The sequence below is a fragment of the Eptesicus fuscus genome, chromosome 5, assembly GCF_027574615.1.
Source record: "Eptesicus fuscus isolate TK198812 chromosome 5, DD_ASM_mEF_20220401, whole genome shotgun sequence".
NCBI lineage: Eukaryota > Metazoa > Chordata > Mammalia > Chiroptera > Vespertilionidae > Eptesicus > Eptesicus fuscus.
This window is the reverse complement of record NC_072477.1, coordinates 85494834-85509067: the sequence shown is the minus strand read 5'-3', so window position 1 is coordinate 85509067 and position 14234 is coordinate 85494834. Positions and strand designations below refer to the sequence as shown.

At 40.7% G+C, this 14234-nt stretch overlaps 1 protein-coding gene across 2 annotated transcripts in view; it reads right to left on the bottom strand.

The window, feature by feature from the left end:
• The window catches only part of ARHGAP5 (Rho GTPase activating protein 5), a 77502-nt gene extending 65397 nt beyond the window's left edge, over positions 1 to 12105 (bottom strand). For both annotated transcript variants that reach the window (XM_054716521.1, XM_054716522.1), the window contains exon 1: positions 11880 to 12105. The gene's annotated coding sequence lies outside the window, so the exon portion shown is untranslated. The remainder of the gene's footprint in view (positions 1 to 11879) is intronic.
• Between the last annotated feature and the right edge of the window lie 2129 nt (positions 12106 to 14234).

Here is a 14234-nt window from a genome sequence, read left to right as displayed (position 1 = left end):
TTTTATTTATCTACAAGCCCACTTCTGTAAAATAAATAAAAAAATTTAAAAATCTAAGCCCCAATTTCTTATTAGATTCAAGAGACATAAAATTGTCAAATTGTTTCTAAATGTTCTTGGTTTCTGCATATATTTCCTCGCAGAGTAGTTACAAAGTGCACCACATTTTGAGCAGCACCAAGCTAAAGAATTTTATTATATATTCAGGACAATCTTTTAGAAATATCTTATAGCCCTAGCCAGTTTGGCTCAGTGGATAGAGCGTTGGCCAGTGGACTGAAGGGTCCCGGGTTAGATTCCAGTCAAGGGCATATGCCCAGGTTGCCAGCTGGATCCCCAGTAGGAGGTGTGCAGGAGGCAGCTGATCAATGATTCTCATCATTGATGTTTCTATCTCTTTCTTCCTCTCCCTTCCTCTCTGAAATCAATAAAAATATAAAAAGTATCTTATATACCAGCAACATTAAATAACTTTAAAAAATTCCATGTAATTTAACTTAGGTTACTTATGTGGAAGCAATGAATCAGTCTCTTATAAAATTTTATTTGGAGATTCTTCAAATTCTTTTGAGGTTGAATCAAAAGCAATACAGGCCAGGCGTGGCTCAGTGGTTGAGCATCGACCTATGAACCAGGAGGTCACAGTCTGATTCCCAGTCAGGGAACATGCCCAGGTTGTGGGCTCGATCCCCAGAGTGGGGCATGCAGGAGGCAGCCAATCAATGAAACTCTCTCATCATTGATGTGTGTCTCTCTCTCTCCCCCTCCCTCCCTCTCTTCTCTCTCTCCCTCTCTTTTCCTCTCTGAAATCGGTAGAAATATATTTAAAAATAAAAGCAATATATCATTTCTACCACATCAAAATTTTACAAGATAGGGAAAATATTCAGTTATGCCCACCAACATACAGAATAACCCTGCTAAACCAAATATAAAGAAGATGAAGAAAAAAATTAAGGAAAAAGCTACCACCTGGTTCCCAACAGCTGGCTTCTCCACTGACCTCAATTTCAAGTAAATATCTATTCAGATTATACTGAATATTTGCTATACTATCAACTAATGGTAAAGAGAAACTGTCCTTATAACTTAAATTTTTTACTAACATTTCAGGCAAAATATTTAAAAATAAAATTTCAGTCTTATTCTTGTGTTTAAAAGTTTATCCTATTAGCTTCAACTAAATATTAATTTTAAAAGCATCAGCCATGTGATATTCAAACAAAATGTTTATTAGGTTCACTTTTGTAATAAATAAAATATGACTATGTTGAAGGAGCAAGAAGTAGAAAACATCAAGTAGAACTGATTTCTAGTAGGACTATTATCTCCTAGTTTATAACAGTAAAGCCCTAACCCTCTTGAGACATAGTTCCCCCATCTATAAAATGGGGCCACATTATCTATATAAATTTAAGAAAAAAAATTTTCTCAAATATTAAGTGCTTAGCAAACAAATGGTGCTTAATAAATATTAGTTTGGTTTCCTTATTTGATTCTTAGAACCTGGGAGGCTGTTAAAGGTTTATAAAAATGATGTGATCAGACTTGTGACTTAGAAATATTTATCTGGCAGCAGATTACACAATAATTGAAAGTAAAAGAGATTAGGACAGAGCTATCCAATCCCATTAACTTGTTTTTTGGTTTTAGTTAAAATTGTTTAAAAATCTTAATCTATGATAAAAAGGAAAATTAGTTTGTGATAACAACACAATGATTCTATAGCTAACAATCAAGGGGGGGGAAATAAAAACGTAGAATATGAGGTGTGTTTTTCCTTGTTAGAATAACAAAAAAATGCAGACAACATACTTTAAAAATGTACATCAAAAGAAAACATCTAGTGATTACTTTGAATTTTTATGTTAAACAGTACAAACACTAGAATACATAAGTCCTTTATTAAACAAGTATCTATTCTGAAAACGAAGAGCAATTCAAAGACAGTCCCCTGCCTTCCACAGTTTAAGAGATAGTTATTAACAGAGAAGTTAACAATGCAATGTCATATGGACCCGAGTATTGTAGTTTTTCAACTATAAATCAAATCCTTGCCAGTCATACCTTTATTAATATTTCTCATGCTTATCCAAACACATTAAACTTCATTTCTGCTCTCCTATAAAATAATCCTCAAAATACTGAGATACTTTAGTATCTTAAGTTATAGAGTATGAGAGCAGAAACAAAACACTATCACAAAATGTATTTTAAAAAACTCAGAAACAAAAGGGCCTTAAAATTAAATGAAGGTAAGTGGAGTCATGAAGTCATCACCCTGTCATTGGTTACTGAAAACTGGAAGGTTTTTTATATAATAGAGAAATAAAACTCTATATATTGAGGATAAATTTTAATACTGAAGCTTTAACATACTCCAATTAATTTGACAGCAGTAGTTTTTGAATCATGAATATTGAAGTTTAAATTAGAAATGTTAGGTTTGTGTGACATTTATGGTTTTCACAGCAAATTTACAACAAACTACCAATTACATACGGTAAGTAACATCTATGTCCTTCTTTCTAACAATGCTATTGGGCAGGCTACCTGCTGTTAAGTCAGCTTCAAAGCTTATGTCATGAATCACCATATAGTGATTTTCGAACTGTGGTAGAAAAATTCTTTCACCTAGAGGTAGGAAAGAATAATATTGGGCAAATAAAGTTGCTATCTTTTCAAATCTCTCAACAGAGTAGTGCTTTTTTAAAATCTGATTTACAGGTTTACTTAACTCAGAAGCTTTAGTTTAAAAGTGTTTTCAGATTTTAAAAATGTTTGAAAAACCCTCAACCAGAAAAAAAATTGCCATCACCCTGCCCTCAAGAATATTTTGCCATTTGTTTAGGTGAGTATGTTATTACCACCTCATGAGAGAAAGCAAGCTTTCATGAGGTTGGCTCTAATAGGTTATGAAGGCATTTAATTTCAAACACCTGAATTATAAATACATGAATTATCCCCTGGCTTTCAACATCCAAGTCAAAATTGCTCTCCACTGCCTAGCCAAGGTAGTTTTTCTTCTGTGCTTAAGAAAGAAAGAATCCATTGTTTTTTTGTGCTCTCCACTAATAAACTAATGGCCAATGTCTACATGCTGGATGTTTATTTTGAAAATTCCTTTTAAATATATCTAATGGTAATATTTATGTCAATATATTCATTTCTTTCTACATTTAATGTAACTTTAATATAACTTGTTCTCATTGTCTTATAACTTCTAGCATCATTGCTTATTTTTACTCATGAAGAAACTGAGACAAAAGTAGCAGTCTCTTGATGACCAATCTTTAAGCATTAGTAAAACACTGTTACTAGCTTTTAATATTTTGCAATGCAGTTTCTCATTTTGCCTTTAGATAAACTTATTTCAAGGAAAAGTTTAACTATCCTTACAGAAATTAAGACAATAAAAAATTTAAGTAAAACTGTCCTACAATTGTCTGCTGAAATGAAGCTATCTCTACAACTTAGTTTTCTAAGATATTTTTACTAAGCCATTCAAACATAACATGCCCCTTTTAATGGAGTTTTAATAACATGAAGTGGCTTTCTACAAAAAAAAAAAAAAGGTTCTACAGGAATTGAAGAAACTGAAAAAATATTCTTAGTAATTTTGGTTTAAACTAAAATTTTGTTTGTACCTTTCCACAAAACTGTTGCATTCATTAATAAAAAGTGTAATTTCAAAAATATTTTAAATGTTGAAGTTAACATAGTACCAAGAAATTCCTACTGGCTCTCCAAAATATAGCCAGAATCTATCACTTCTCATTACCTTTACTGCTATACAATGACCATCATCTCTGGTCCTAGATTATTCCAAGGCTTCTAAACTAATTTACCTGGTTTCTGCCCACCCCCTTCCCTAGTTTATTCATTATCAGAGCAGCCATAAGTCAGAGCTTCCCATTCTTCTGCTCAAACTCTCCAGTGGCTCCTAAAAGTGAAAAACAAGTCCTTTCAACTATATCTGCCTTCTCCAACCCTCTTTCTCACTGACCTACTCTCATTCTATTTGCCCCACTCTCATTCTGCTCCAGTCACAATAAGGAATACTGAACTGTTCTTTGACATGTTAAGCATGTTCGTGTTGTTGCACTTACTTTTCCCAAAACCCTCCACCAAAATCCCCCTTGCTTAACTCCTTATCTCCTAACATACTATACAACTTATCTCTTTATTACTTCTCATTAACTTTATCTCTTTCCCCATCCCACTTTATTTCATCAATATATCCCAAGAGCCTAGAACAGTGTCTCTCACATAGCAACTACTCAATAAATGTATGAGTCCTAATAAATATTAACCTTTTGCACTCGGATGTCGAGTATGACTCGACACCGTTAGCATCGGTAGCAGCTCGTATGTCGAATTGTATTGAATGTGTCAATAATTTGAAATATAAAAAAATCCAAAGAAGTAAGTTTGTATGAAAAGAAACTCCAGTTTTTTATTCTACTGCCGTGCTTTGTAAAATCTGGGGTATTTAAAAAATTAAATCCCGAGTAGAATAAAGAAATCGAGAAAAATGCAAGCGAGTGCAAAGGGTTAAAATAAAAAGAAGTGCTGTAATTTATCAATCTAAAAGGTTTTCTAAAGGTATTTGTGGAAGGGATATACACATATTTTAAGGTCCCAAAAATGTAGTAAAAAATTAGACCACTAGAATGAAGACTATGATCTATAACAATATATTCAGCCAGAACAACCATCTAATTTTTATTTTTGACACAAACATTTTTAAAATCACAAATATTTATTATAGGAAATTACATTTTCACGACCTAATTACACAGAAAGAAAATTTTAATTACACACTCCATCTTCTTTAAGTCAAATATATAAAATATCCCTTATATAAACAGATATTCAAAAGAGAAGAAAGACCCAAACCCATATATCCCACAATCTCAGGTAAACTTATCTAGAATAGTTTAAGAATAAAAACGTCAACTGGTACTGAAAGATGAACACGGTATTATACCATTATACTGTTATTTTTCTTAATGTTCATTGACAAATTAGTGTTGTGAAAAATTAGAAAACAAAATGAAAAAAAAAACATTTTAACATATATAAGACTAGAGGCCCGGTGCATGAAATTCATACACTATGGGGTCCCTCAGCCTGGCCTGCATCCTCTCATAATCCAGGACCCCTTGGGGGATGTCCGCCTGCTGGCTTAGGCCTGATCCCCCCAGAGATTGGGCCTAAGCCGGCAGTTAGCAGTCCGGGGCTCTCACAGTCTGGGACCCCTCACTCCTTACCGCCTGCCTGCAGCGGAGGCAGGAGAGGCTCCCACCACCGCTGCTGCGCTTGCCAGCCGTGAGCCTGGCTTCTGGCTCAGTGGCGCTCCCCCTGTGGGAGCACACTGACCACCAGGGAGCAGCTCCTGCATTGAGCATCTGCCCCTGGTGATCAGTGCACATCACAGCGACTGGCTGTTCCAATGTTTGGTCAATTTGCATATTAGGCTTTTATTATATAGGATAGCTAAGTAATTAAACAATGTAATACCTGTAGGAGAGTCAATCCTATTCTATAATATAATCCTATATATAAGCACACAATCTTAAGGTTGAAAGGAACCCTTTAAAAAATCACCATTCCTATGAATTAGTCTTTAGACAAGATTACAATCAGATGAATTGAAAAGAAAATCTATTAAAAATTTCACCAATTTATGTAGTAACTAAATAACCTGGAAGCATATCTTGGTAGGATTTAGGATTAAACTGTAAGAGGAAGATTCTCTGTTGTGTTTTCTAACCTTATTCCTAACACCCAGAACAGTGCCTGACACACAGCAGGTGCTCAAATACTTGATGATTAAATGAATCAATCTTCAGCCTTAGATCCTAAACCACCAGGCACATTTATAGTCACAATTTAAAAAAAAAAAAATCACATACTGCTATGGGCCTATAAAATCTACCACAGCAGAATATTCTTATAAAAAGTATAGGTTTTTTTTCCAAGAACTATAGGCTGCTCATTAACACAAATTATGGGTTTATAAACAGTAAGCCCTGAAGCTCAATAGAAGTATTTCCAAATATGAGGGTCCAAATAGGCAGTCCCCTGGAAGCTCCCCAAGCCCTACTCACCAAAGGTAATTCTGCTTTTACCCATTTTTATCTTTTAACATTTCAAGTATTTATTACATGCAAAGTTTCCCTTAACAAAATTATGTGAAAACCAATGACCTAAACCATTCCCAAACACATTAACTGCCTTCCCTATTATTTAATCAATACTTTCTTCTAACATGTCACGTCACCGAGATGTAAATGTTAATTCTAAACTCTTCCTAGACCATTTCCGTATTCTGTGGTGAAAACAGGAGAACCAAAGGTCATTTCATTTTTATCAACCTATGTAAACAACTCATTAGGTATTTACTGGGCTTAGCTACTATCTGCTTAGCTTCGTGTCAGAGGTTTTGAGAGTACAAAGGTATGTATAGAGAAGCCCACTAAACCAGTGCTATGAACATGCTCACCTCCCTTCCAGGGTCTCAGTCCTTTCTCCTCACTTTGGAGGACTGAGACACAGGGGAAAGGATGTAATCTGATATTCAGTACTGCAATGCTGTAGAGGAGGGAAACCATTATTTTCATTATACAAACTACATTAGGTAAGGTTTAACAATTTTCTTAATGATGGAAACATTAAGAGGTCAAGTAAGAATCTCAGGAAGGGGTATAGACTAACAAGGAAATGTGGATTTTTTTTTTTTTAAGGCTCAAAAGCACTTTCCACACTAATTTTAAGCAGCTTTATGGTACCATAGCTGTGGAAACAAAGGCAATGTGCTATACCATGGAAATGATAAATGCAATGGGAATTCAAATAAATGAAAGATTAGCACAAATTGGAATAGCTCAGGGCTTTGAAAACTTTTTTTATATAAGACCAGACAGCAAATATTTTAGGTTTTGTGTTCCATACAGTGTGTTACAACTATTTTACTCTGGAGTCATAGTGCAAAAAAAGCCATTCACAATACTTTAAAATTTGGATTTAAAACAGAAGTAATTCCAGGTGTGTGATTAGGGTAGAGTGGTAGAGCACAGTTGCCATTTTGAAAAATAAGAGGCTTTTTTTTTTTATTTCTGAAGATCTAACTATAAAGGGTCTTTAAAGCAAAAAGGAATTAGACCTTGTAATAAGCAATAAGAAGACATTTTATAGTCTGGAAGTGGAACGCAAAATTAGATTTGGTGGGGCACAAAACACAAGAGATGGACCAATACTGGAGACTTTAAAGCTCCTGAACTATCACAGAACTGAAACGAGCAAACCGAGACAAAGAGAGTTTGGTGATTAGCTGCTAGATGTTAAGAAATAAAGACAAATAAGTCAGTGTTTCTTTATGAAAAACTCATTGGTTTTAGCAATAAATGATGGTATCACTTGACTTTCAGGTAACAGTATGTCTGAAGACAAATGAAAATACAGAAATGAAATGAAGCTCTTAACTCTAGAAAATTATTTAAGAGACCATTTGATTTAATTCTCAAAAGAAACATCCAAAGGGTTATATTCTTAGTTAATAAAGAACAGACATTTGGACCTTTGAATTCCCCAGATCATTGGAATGTTAATTTTCCACTAGTCTCTAGTCAACCAAAATAAAAAATAAATAAGTAAACAAAAGGTATTATCTTGGCTCTGAAAAGGTAAGTATAAAAAGAAACATAAAATTTTGGATCAACAGGAAAACAATAAAACTACACTATATAAGCCAAGGTAGTTTTTCCTAGGCTATTTAACAATGCCAAATATAGCAAAGTGAATATAGTAATGCAAGCATTATTTACTTCTCAATCATGCCTTCTATTAACCTTGTGTTAATACTTTCCCCCAAATCTCTCAATTTGACTCATAAAGGCACAAATTGATGCTCTTACATTTTAACCTTATATTTTCTCCTCACCTGCCAATCTACCCTGTACTTTCCTGTGTTTTGGTCCAGTGTCTCTAATCTACTTACATGTCTTTTTTCTCTCACTTATCCCAATCCTACGGAACTTCCAAATGTTATCTATCTCCTTTATCTAAATTCCTTAACGCCGATTTTTAAATCAGTATGTACTGCCTTATATATGGTTTTTTACTCTGCCTTGAACTGGCATCTAACTATTCCTAAATTGTCTAACTCCCCAACAAAGCTATAAGCTCTTTTAAGGTAGCGATAGTTAATATTTCCTTGTGTCACTTACAGTGCCCAGCTTCTTACTAAAATATTAGTCAGCGATTATCATAAACGAGGCTAAATCTAATATGAAGCTAGAAATATGAAAATTCACTTTCTACCGCTAATTCTTCATAATGAAAAGCTTAAGTATCTAACCAAGTGACAAATATCAGTGATATTTAAGGAGCAAAACATTAACAACCTATTTTGACTGTAGGTATTGTGGACAGTCAACTTCCAAAATACAACGAAAGAAGGCCAACCTTGTTGATTATCTCTCTTACATTCAACTTCTGTAGTTAAAACATCCAAATTCCATCCTCTTCTTCTGCATCTCTTAGTACTTGTAACTATTTACTCCTATAATTATAGTTAACTACCTCTTCAACTAAAGTCTGAGCTAGCCATCTCTAATTTATAAAGGCCAGGCACACAGTAAGTGCTAAATAAAGGTAGTCTGAATTAATGAATAACCAATCAGAGGCTTTCAACTTTTTTAATGAAGTTGATTTCATTTTTCAAAGGCGATCTTACATTTAATTACATATATTTAACAGACAAAAATAGAAGCTGCCTTTGTCTGGGAGGGTGGGTTGTTAGAGAAAGTCTCAAGACACTCAGGAAAAATCCCTAAGAGGTCCAATGAACAGTCAGAACACCAATTAAAGTTGAATTTAAAATTCTTACCATTATAGCCCTAGGTGGTTTGACTCAGTGGTTAAGAGTGTCGACCCTCGACCTAAAAGTCTTAGGTTAGATTCCCCGTCAAGGGTAAGTCGGGGTACATGCAGGAGGCAACCAAGCAATGTGAAGATGTCTCTCTCACATCAATGTTTCTCTCTCCTCTCCTCTCTCCTTCCACTATCTAAAAATCAAGGGAAAAATATTCTCGGGTGAGTATTAACATCAACAAACAAAATTTTAAAATTATTACCATTATAACTATTTTCCTTAATTTCGAATATGGCTTTTCCTGGCTTGATAAAATTACATACAACAACCTTCACTTAAATAGTTTGATTACCCAGATCGCCAAATGATGGATCACTTTATCAAAGTTGCTGCCCAGTTCTTTTAAAACTAAATCCCCCTGGTGTACTTTAAATGTATTTCACAAGCATCTTTTAGGAACATAAGACATTAATGAAATAGAACACTATAAAATGCTTCTTCAGTCAATTACAGTATCTGCATAACTTCTTGATGTATAAAGAAAAAAATCATGGATATTACAGCCCAAATAGATGACTTAAAATAATATCTATGAAAACTGAAATCGTGACAATTAAAACTTAATTCTGTAGCTACCAAGAAAACCTCTATCATGCCATTTCATATTTAAGAAGTGAATATTAAGGGAACACTTTACCTTAAGTCCTGCTAATGTTGAAAGAGTAAATATAGTATAGTCTTCATGAGACATAATTTTTTCTTCAATTAAAAAAAGTGATTTACAAAACTATTATTGTCACCTGTACCACAACTTCAATTCCAAAAAAGGAATGCAAAAAACAATATTTTATTCCTTAAAAACTCTTAACTTGCAAGTCAAAATAATTTATTTTCTCCAAAAGAGTAAGGGTACTAAATCTGCCTTTCAAACAGAAATGGGGTAAGGTGGGGGGCTGGGCAAAACATTTAGGATAAGTACAGAATTAAGATAGTAGTTTTGCAATACATTTTTTAAATTTCTAGAATAATTTAAATGGGAGAAGGGGTGCTAAAAATCTGATAAAAGAATGATAATTCTGTGACAAAGCTCTTATAATGTACAAAGGATGACAAAATAAGACCTGCTGATGTGGGTTAAAAAATGTAGCTTACACATGACAAATTGATTACCTAGTGTCATCTGTGTCATTCTAATTTCTGCCTTAAGTCAATCAGATCAATAGTGCTATTTCTTGAGTTACATTCATAGGCATAACCAGCTTTCCAATCGTGTATGTTTAGTTATGCATACTCCAAGGCCTATGTAAGTTTTTGGCCATCTACACTTACTCCTCTCTTCATTTGATCTACTATAGATACAAGAAACGTGGGTCAATTACAAAGAATAGGTAGAGGGAAAAAAAAACCTGTAAATGAGAAAGCGATTTAAAATGGAAGCAAAAACCTTAATCTGGAAACTGTCTAGTAGATTACCTATATGGCCAGTATGTACATTAAAAGTAGAGCAGTTTTATCATATTAAAGTCAAATACACTGGAATTGACAGTAAAACATTTCCAAACACATTTTACCAATACCTTACTTAACCAAATGTTTTTCCGAATAGTTGCATCTAGATGAAATTTTTGTTACAAGAACCATTTTTTAAATGGATATTTAGAGAAATGTTCCCTGTAGTGAATGAGATCCTCAACGCCAATAAACACCCTCTAACATTCATTCTGTCCAAATGAATGTTGGCTTTGGATTTAAGTGGAGCAGGCACCCCCCCCCCCCCCCGCCCCCAACACCTGTAGAAAGCAGCATAAGCAAAGATCAGTCAACACAGCCAAGTATTTCACTGTTTTACAGCTGGGCATTCTTTAAGTGACACGATCCCTACCGATCACAAAGGGCAAAGCAAATCATCGACGGGAATTTAAACTTAAAACGCGCGTATACACCAGCTGCCTGCCTGCTTTGGTCTGGTTTTAAAACATTTAAACCCCCATATATTAAGCACGGGCCCAACACTGGATCGGTCGCAGGGTTACAACTACGACCGTCTCCCCCACAACTTTCTCTCGAATTTTTACTAACCGTCCTGACAGTGTGCCTTTACTCCCGAGCACCTTACAGCTCAAGCTTCCCAGAGCCTCCACCTCACTCGCATTTCTGTGATCGCCGAGGGGGGGTGTGCGGGAGGGAGGGAGGGAGGGGGGGTGTTTCTCGGTGGAGAAGTGCGCGCGCGCTCCCGCGCGGTTCCCCGCCCCCACCCCGAGACTTTTCTTTAGTGGGAACGGGGAGATTTCTAAAGATTCTTCTTCCAGCGGAAACTCACTATCGGAGCCTCAAGCCGGCCGAGTCTACCGACGGGATCCGGTGTTTTGGTTGCGCGGGGCAACTTCTCAGACCGCACCCCGAGTTTTAACAGCAGCGGGGCAATGGGAGAGGAGAACCCCCCAGGACCGGAGTGGGGAGGACGGGGGAAAAGTGAAAGGGCCGAGTCTCCCGAAAGGCGCTTTTAAGTTTGCAACCAAGATCGTGTTTCCGCGAATAGGCGTCCACCGCCCTCTCCTCCTTCCAGGTGCAACTCGTTAGCGGCAACCCAGCCCGCAGCCACCGCAACCTTCCTTTCCCCCACGTTCCCTCCGGGGCCAGGGCAAGTGAAGACGACCGCGAAGAGAGAGCGGCCGGCCGGCCGGCCGGCGGGGACGGCGCGGTCCGGGCCGCCACCAGGCCTCCGCCGACCCCGGCCCGTCACCTGTGGGGAAGGCGCCCCTGCTTCCCCCGGCCTCGCTGCCCTTCACGCCGACCGTACCCCTCCCGCCCCGCCTGCGAGGACGGAGCGCGGCGCCAGGTTCCCTCCGCGGCGGCGGGGCCCCAGCCCCTTGAACTGGTTACAACCGGCGGCGGCGGCGGCGGAGCGGGGCAGCCGGCGGCGGCAGGGTCCCGGGCGGGGAGGGGGCGAGCGGGCAGGCCCAGAGGAGCGGGGGCGGGGTGGGGGGTCGCAAGGTCCTACCTAACACCGTCGGTCTCCTCCGTCTCCTCAACCGCAGCGGCCCCGGCGGTGGCGGCGGCAGCGACATTCCTGGGGAGCAGCGCTCCGCCGCCGCCGCCTCCTCCTCCTCCTCCACTCTCGGCTCGCCTCTCTTCCCCGGCGCGCTCACCGAGCGCCGCGTCCCTCCGGCCACCTCCCCGGCGCTCCCCAGCACACACGCCCCGAAACCTGGAGCCCTTACGGCTCCCGCGGCCGCCTAACCCACCCGCCCTCCCTCCCCGCCACCAGCGGCAGCCCCGTCCCTCCCCCCTTCCCCGGCGCCGGCCGCCGCGCGGGGTTCAGTAATGGCGGCCACTCGGGCTCCCTCACGCTGACGGATCTCTCTCCCTCTCTCCCGAACTTTACCTCAGCATCTCCCCGGCGCGCACCGCCGGAACGCACGCGCGCGCGCGCGCAGCCACACACCCGGCGGGGGCGGAGCGGCGGCGCGGCCTCGACGGGGGGGCGCGCGCGCGCGCACCCGCGCTGCCCTCCCCCCCCGCCCACCCCCCCCAAACCCCCCACCCCCGCCGCCCTCACCTCGCAACGCCTCCCCGGCCTCACGCTGGGCCGGGCCCCGCCCCTCCCCTCGTCTCCCGGGAGCCGGGAAAGGCGCGAGCTCTGGAGCCGGAGGTGGAGGGGGGCGGGGGGGAGCGGGCGCGGGGCCGCGTCCTCGCTCGCGTCCCGGCTCCCTCATTGGCTTCCGCCCCTCCCCCTCCTTCCTCCGTCTCTCCCATCCATTGGTTCCCTCTCCTACTCCATTCCTTCTCACCTTTTCCCTTTTCCCCACTGGCGTGAGCCTTTTTCCTTCGCTTTCCCCTCTCTCCGTCCTCGGCTCCTCCTCTGGTCCCATCCTCCCGCCGCTTTGAACGCTGCGGACGGCGCAGCCCCGGAGCGCGGGTGTCTCCGAACCTTCCCTGCTTTCTCCCCTTTCCCTCCGTTCCGGTTTCTGGCCGAAACCGAGCGAGCCGCGACCCTGCAAAGGAGCCCGACGGGGTGGGAGCCGTGGCGAAACCTCGCCCGGGCGCTGAGCGATGCTGGATGAACCCCCCTACGGCCCCCTGAGCGATGCAGAACTCGGGGGAGGAAAATCGGCGCCCGAGCTCATTCCCAGGGGCGGGCTCGCAAGCGCGCTCCGGGACCGGCAGCCGGCTTTCTGCCCGGGATCGTCCGCCCGCCGCAGACCTCGCCCGCCTGGCACCCGGCGGCGTCCTCACCCGGGAGGCAAACTGCCCGGGAGCCCGAAGGATCCCGTTTCCGTCGGCCGGGCGCCGGGAGGCGTCGGGCCCTCGGCTTAGTCTGGAAATGGAGCGCAGTGCCAAGCTGGGGTGGGTGTTGGGGTAACCCGAAAGACCCGTGTTCACACCACCACCAGCCCAGCCTGGGTTTTGTTATACTGCCTGAAATATATTCAGTTTTTGTTTTTTTTTCAGACTTCACAAGTTTGGGGGTACCCTGGGCTTTCGGTGTATTTCTCATCTGGTGTATTGGCATTGAGTGGTGGAGAAAGGAAGGACAGCAGAAAAATGCCTTTCCTTTTACCATTGAAACGGAGGTCTTGTGGTTTTTCCCAAGGTCATCAGAATCTGTTTTATTTAGAGGTCTTAAAAAATATTTGATTTGCCAGCAGACAAAAGAATAAGCAAAAACACAAATCTACCCCAATTCGTTAGTACGTCTAAAAGTAATTTGGACTAGAATTTCTCTGTGAGGAAAGATTTCTTTCCTACACTTGGAAACAGTTCATCAGTAAACATTTTAAAAGTCCTTTAAATGCAGGTTATTCTTTATTTCTTCTGTTACATAAGGTACTGAAGTTAGCCAACATTTCTTTTTAGTGTTAATAAAGATGCAGCTGCTGCCAACCACGTACATTTACCGTCTCGGAGTAAAGGAAAACAAAACTGCCTTTGGTTAAAATCTGTTAGAAAGTATTTGCTAGTAAATCTGTCACAAAATTCCAGAAGTTCTGTTCGTTTGTTCCCCACCCTGCTCTTCTCTCCATATTTCTCGAAAGGTAAACGTAATAGACAAAAGCAGGGGAGAGGTGTTTAATTTCTCTACATCTCTTACTCTCTAATCTTAGAAAGGCGTGCCTAAAATTCCTTACTCCAGCCACTGCCTTGCATCTGAATGGTACCTAATAGGTGAAGTAAGGTCTGCAGGTACTACTTTCAGTTACAAGCCATAGGCGGGGAAGAGGATGCTAAAGAAAACTTGCAATGAAAGTAAAGGTAGAGGGGAGGAAAGGAGAAAAAGAAGAGAGGAGGAAATTGGGGAGAGAGAGTGGAAACTTCAAAGAGCGGTACTAATTCTCATACTGCTTGTATAGATTGG